This window comes from Lolium rigidum, chromosome 4 (genome assembly GCF_022539505.1).
Source record: "Lolium rigidum isolate FL_2022 chromosome 4, APGP_CSIRO_Lrig_0.1, whole genome shotgun sequence".
NCBI lineage: Eukaryota > Viridiplantae > Streptophyta > Magnoliopsida > Poales > Poaceae > Lolium > Lolium rigidum.
In genome coordinates, this window is record NC_061511.1 from 271,660,024 (window position 1) to 271,667,083 (window position 7,060).

Genomic DNA, 7,060 nt, shown 5'->3' on the forward strand with positions numbered 1-7,060 from the left:
GATATGCAACAATTTGATGTCACGAAAGAACAAACGATTTCTTTCCAGGTATTGGAGTGAGCTGGTTTTCATGCCTGCCTCGAAAGGTACGAGGTGTGTTTCTTGTGACAATTGTTATGAGTTACGTCCTAGATAGGGTTGGAGTATCCTCGGATTATTATCACGGTATTCATGAATATATCATGGAGATTGTGGTAGTTATGTGGAGATACCTAGAAAGAATTATTATGGATTGTGGATATTCTAGTAGATTCTCAAAAAATTTAGATAGCTACTATTTAAAATGCTTGTGCATATCAACGCAGTAAATTGTGCTATTTATGTGGAGAGATCTAGAAAGAATTATTATGGATTGTGGATATTGTGGTAGATTGTGAAAGTTTTGAGACAGCTACTATTGAAAATGCTTGTGCATATCCATGCAGTAAATTGTGGTATTTATGTGGAGAGATATAAAAAAATTGGTAATTTACAAATCAATTGTTGTACTATTTATGAATTTTCCATAGCAATGATTCCTATAAAAAAATATGCATTGAAACATTGTTTTTATTAGGACAAGTTAATCTCATTAAGGTATTATGATAATGGATATAAAACTTCAATAGAAGTTTAGACTTGTTTTTAGAATCTATACTTGAATTTCAAATGATCCCGAACTGAGTTTGAAGTTTATGGATTGGAAAATCTAGCATCACGATTTGAAAGTGCATATTGTAAAGCAACACCTTTTAAGATTTAAACATGAAACAAATTAATTTTACATTTTTTAGGCAAAGAAAGGTATCAAATTATTTGTGATACTTATGTTTTTGCAATCTATACATGAAATATAGAAATATTATGATGCATGGAACACAAATTAAGGCCTCACGGAGGTAGTCCGACTGTAGTAGTTCAAAGGACACCATCCTTACAAGGTTCGATGTGTTCCAACAAATCAACAATATCAAGAGGGTGTTTTGGATATATCATACGTTTTCTTAATGAATGAAGCCATCTTTTACAATTTTCAAGTGAACAGATGCTATACTTGTGATTATGCTCTTATAACTTGGTGCTTGACAACAAGCTGACAATTGTAGGTTTAGAGTTCCTTGTATAAACATTTAGAATGTCTGGCCATTCGATTATAATTGGAGTTGGAAGCCATCTAAAGGGGTTAAGTTTCACGGTGCTAGTACAACCGCCACTGAGGCTAACCTAAGTCTCTCAAGTTGACTTTTAGTGTTCTGACAAATGTTGCCAATTAAGTCTCCGACAACAAGGGGGGAATCAATTTCCACTTGTTACTCAATTATGTTGCTTTGATGTCTTGTATTCAGTGGTGAAACTATAGGTGTGTTAGGGGTTCCCCGTGCCCATTAAAACTTGGCCTATGAACCCTAGCTAAGTGGTTCATTTGTTCACGCATGATTGTATAAGAACGCCTAGCCAACCCATTCCCGGCACCCCGGGATACTGCCACTGCTTGTTTTCCATTGTTTGTGTTAGTAAAATTGCATATACTAGTTTAAGTAGCTTTTATTTTTTTGAAAAAATTCCATCAATCTATTAATAATCATCAATAGCAGTATAAAACAGATCTAAAAGCAATAAAAAAAATATTAGTAGGTCATTGGACCACCTAGCGATGACTGCAGACACTGACACAAGCCGAAGCCGCACTGTCGTTCTCTCCCCCCCATCACCGGAGGAGGGAAAATCTTATCGTAGTAGAGCTTGTTGTCGTAGACAAATGAGAAGTCGTTGTGCCTAGTCCCCAAAGAACCAATGCACCAGAGCAACAACCTTCGCAAAAGATGACAATCGTAGATCGAAAGAGACTAACACCAGTAAATACGAAAACCAACCGGATCCTAGGAGATCCTCCCGGCACACGACTCCACGTGCCCTCCGTCGATGCTAGACGTAGCACCTGAGCGAGGATATGGCGGAGAGGACGTTATTTGTCACACCGCCAAGGTCCCAAGACCACCGGAGGCTGAGCAGATCGACGATGTCGCTGGCAAGAGGACAAATCCCTAGATGAGTTCTCTCGGCCACCTCCCGATCGCCTCATGTAGTCCCGGTCTCATACATACATACCGGTTATATTCAATCGGCGATAAATTATTTGAAGGACAGTTTTTGGTTGCCACTTAGTTTAAGTAGCTTTCAACATGTGCAAAGACTCATGTAGGTTATTTGCTCTCACTGGAACTCTCGGGACTACTCCGTATATCTAGAAAACTATTTTTTTTAGTTATTTTTGCTGAAAGAAAAAAGGTGAGATAAAAACATTAAGAAACCCAGCTCATCAATGCATCACGGCCCATTGCTGGTTTTAGAAAAATTTCAGTTATTTTACAAACCAAGCTTAGCCGTTTACCATACTTTTTCATACTAGTGATCATAAGGTTGAAGTATACGGAAATAAGTTGTGCTGAAACCAAAGTACCTTCCAAGATATTTTGTATTGGAAAATCAAAATCTCCAAGAAAGTAAAACTAAGACAAGCACACCCTCCCATGTCTCTCTCATCAATCATCCATTTTTTGCCCCAGACGACTACTTCTCGAGACTGTTACCACAATAAACCCTAGAACATGGACCTTGGTGAAGGTAGGATTTTTTTTAGAGATTTCAGAGGTAAGAGCTAAGAAGCTTGTACAGTTTGGGAAGGGGTTTTTTGATAGAAAAGAATAATCTACTTCAACCGATGTGCCCTTAGGCACGACCATGCATAACATAGAAATCACAAAGGGGTGGACAATTAGCTAGAGCAGCACGTGCCGTAGCGAAATTGATTGCAAAAGAAGGTAAATGAGCCACTTTAAAATTACCATATGAGGAGGTCCCTTTGGTATCCCAAAACTTCTTAGCAACAGTTGGACAAGTAGGTAATGTTGGGGTGAACTAAAAAAAAATTTGGGTAGAGCCGGATCTGGGTTTTTTTTTTTTGGCAATTCTTTTTTTGAAATAACATATATATTAAGCCAGCAAGCCGTCTCATTAAAAACCTTCTAGTCTCCTTAGGTATCCTGGTAAGGAAAATAGTGCGTCTGAAACTTGCTGCTTCAGTCAAAGTACTGTTACATCATTTATAAGGCTACCAAAAATAAAACCAGGGGGTTCATCGACCCAATTACAAGAGAGTTTGCTACTAAAACAAGCCCTGGCTAAGTCATGAGCAGCCTCATTTGCTTCCCTCGAACAGTATTGAAACTGAACACCTCCAATAAACGCAGCGATATCAACACAATCCGCAAAGATAGCCGACGATTGTCCCCACCAAGTAGCTTCGTCTGTACATGCCTCCACCGTCTCGAAAGAATCAGACTCCATTTGGATGTTATTGCACCCCAATATATTTGAAAGACTAAGACCCTCCTTCATGGCCAACGCCTCACCGCCGCCGCCGATGCAATGTTAGCCAAGTAGAGCCTGATCTGGCTAAAAAGCCATACACCATTTTTTTGCGAACTACACCGCTTACCTCGGGAAAGGCTTAGATCCCAAAACCAACTCGTATCTATAAGCCCATGCCATCAGCTAACAGGGCTCCACAGCCCAGTTCTTCCAAAGAGAAAAAGCTAACAAAGCATCACAAAGAGTGGGACAAGGACGGCCCAGACGCGCTCGAAGTGAAGATCACCGTATTGAGGATGGAGTCGCATGCGCCATCAAGGCTCCTTATTGTTCATTTGCCACCATTCCCGCGTGCATAAGTCTTAGTTGCCTTGCCATTTTCAGCAGGTTTGCTTTGTCTTGTGCCTTTGCGAGGGGCGTCCACAGCTGCAGAATCACAATGGTTTTATATACCAAGTTAGCAGGTTTAGAGATCACACAAGATTCAAAAACGTGTGTGTTGCGAACATGCCAAAGCGCCCAACTTTATGCCGCAAATAAAGTCCAAATAAGTCGACGAGGACGACCCGAAGAACTAGAAACAATGGCAAAGAACTGAGCAAATGAGCTGGGAGACCAACGACATTCGAGAAAGTGTCTCACCACACTCCACATAAACCTAGCCAACGAACAAGTAAAGAAGATATGGTTGGCATCTTCCGACGCATCACAAAGTGCACATCTCCCTGCTGTCGGGCCAAATCTGAATGCCACTAATTGACTGGAGGGAAGTCGATCTAAGATAAGTTGCCAAGTAAAAAATACGAATCTTAAGGGGGAGTTTCGCTGCCTGATATCCCATAAGTATAGGGGATCGTTTGTAGCCTTTTCGATAAGTAAGAGTGTCGAACCCAACGAGGAGCTAAAGGTAGGATAAACATTCTCTGAAGTTCTATCAACCACTGATACAACTCTACGCACACTAAACGTTTGCAATATCTAGGAAATGAAACTACAACGGTGTCACGGGTTTGAAAGGTGACTTTGCAGGAAAATAAATACACGGAAATAAATGTTAGTGCTGCAGCGGTAAAATAAACTAAGTAACCAGTAACATGAGTGTGGAAAATGGTTTTAATAGTGGTTGCTTTGCTCAAGACAAAATAGTGACGGTCGCGGATTCACTGTCCTCGAAGGAGCTTTCTATGTGGGAGAGGCTAAATATACATGCACTCCGCTACTTGGGATTGCAAGCACTATATGATTGGCTTGCTAGCAAACATCCGTAACTACTAACAAGTGTTAAGGTTTCCCCAACCATAGCCTTAAGCTCTAGGCCCCCTTTACTCTCATATGTGCAACTAATCGGTTCGCGTTCTTAGGTTTCTGTCGCTCCGGCAGAACTCCCCCCGCTTCGTTACAAATACTACCAACCCTAGGTGTTTGATCCATGCGCACACAAATATAATGGACACCAAGGACAATAACATATCAGATCACAACTCTAATGAATCAAAGAAAATCACCCATCCAATCTAAGAACAACTAAACTATGAAACATGACATAGATCGTAGGATAGAACTAGTTGATTACCCGCGCGTTGCGGCGGGCATTAAAATGATTTTCATGTATACGAAGATATGAACAGTCTACAAAAAATGTTTATTTTCAATTTAAATTAGCTCATAAATTTTAATCTAGATAAACACCTATCTAGGTCTAATAGTGCTAATATAATAACAATTAATATGTATAATATTGTGTTGGTCACTTGTGCATCATGAGGGAGAAGGGACTCAAAAAAGTAACTTTGAAATAGTTTGTAGCTAGAAAACATATTTAAATGCAAATGTAGAAATAATAAGCATATACCATTGAAAATAATGTCTAGAGTCATATAGAATGTGGCAGTGTAACAAAATTATCTATTTGACACGTGTTTGTCACATGTGCTCAAGCAACCATGATGCATCCATCCTAATTTACGAATCAATGCAAAATGAAATAAGTAGAAGAAAAGAGACATTACATCAGAATACATCTTGATGTACTAACCTCGTGTAGAATAATTATTGGAATATACATATTACTTTGCATGGAAGAATTAAACTTGTCAACACACCAATAAGTAAAGCAATGCATCACCCAAAACTGAACACAAAAAGTCCCTAATTCATTATAACAAATCTATTTTGTAGACCTGAAGAGACTATGTTAACACATATCAATTATGGAAGAGCGATTGCTGCAGGAGAGATGGGGAATAAGTAAGATGGTAGAGAGAAGGTTCAGGGAGGAAGTGATGACTCATGACATATACACCTTTTGACGACATCGATCCATCTCGCCTCCGCTCGCTAGGCATGTATATGTTGCTCTCACGAGCCAAAAACTGCAATAAAGTTGGGAAGTAACATATGAATCATATGCCATATCAAACTTGAAATTCACTTGAAATAAGTCGTGAGTAATGAGTTCATAACTGCATAACTCTAGTTTTAAAGTTGCTGCATCAGAATGTCAGAATTAAGAAGGGACACCAACTGCACTCAAGTGCAGGATTAGGATTTGTGCCGCCATATCCAAACTGTTGGTCACGTTGATGAAAAAACAGGGGTGAAACTCTTTACCTCAGTCCCGGTATCAGACAGATTGGATTAGGCTTCATTACATGAAAATAAACACGAAACAGGATTTACATGAAGTTAAACGGAACCCAGGGCAGAGTATCACACAAACCAGTGCCGACGTCCCCCCGGGCCGGGTGCAGTCGCGCTGGCCGCAGACCCGCAGTGTTGCAGTGTAGTCTTGCAGAGGAGCGGGAGAGCAGAGACGCCGAGGAGCACGCCCAGGGCCGCCTAAAACAGCCTGGACAGGGGCGACTTACCATCGGATGACGGCGCAACGATGGCTGAGCCCCTCTGAGCGCGGTCGGGCTGGCGGTGGCGACCGGGGAGCCATGCCGGAAGGCCCGGAAGGCGAGTAGCGGTAGTAGCGGTGCTGATGGTGGAGGACCCTGTAGGATCACCGCATTAGGAGCTGGCCCTCTCAGGGGAGGAGGTAATAGAGTGGGTGCGTGCTCTTCTTATCTGATTAGGAATCCAGGACTTTCATGCGTTGTTTATTTCTAATGAAGAATGCGTGGAAGATGAAGGGAGTGTGCCATCGTGGAGATTAATGAAGAAGATGAAGCAAACAGTGGTGGCTGCCCGTTTTTTTAACCATTTGGCTGCGCGGCTGTTCATGTGCGTGAGTGAGACCATGAACTGTGCAATGCTATGCAAGGACCATGGATTTTGCATCAGATGGATAGAAATTATTGGAGTGACGTGGCTACATGAGGTTTTAGCTTGCAATGCATTTTAGTGGGGATGAACTTTATAGATATTATAGATATAGCATCGAACACCATGTTTACATAGGGCGGTACATAGGTTTATGAGAGGATGGACCCCTGAGTACAAGGAGGAGTTGGCGATGGAGATGGCGGTGGAGACGGCAGAGAGGGTAGCGTGGAGTGCAGCCCCTCAACTCCCTCCTTCAGAGGAACCCCCCGAACTAGGGTTTGAGACGGCGGCGGCGTCGAGACTTTTTGTGGAATTCTTTCTTGATATTTGATAGTTTCTTCGCGAGGACAATATATAGGCGAAAGGGCGATGTCAGCGGAGGCCGGGGTGGCCAGTACATGGGCCAGGCGCGGCCAGGGGTGGGTCGCGCTTGTCCTGTGTA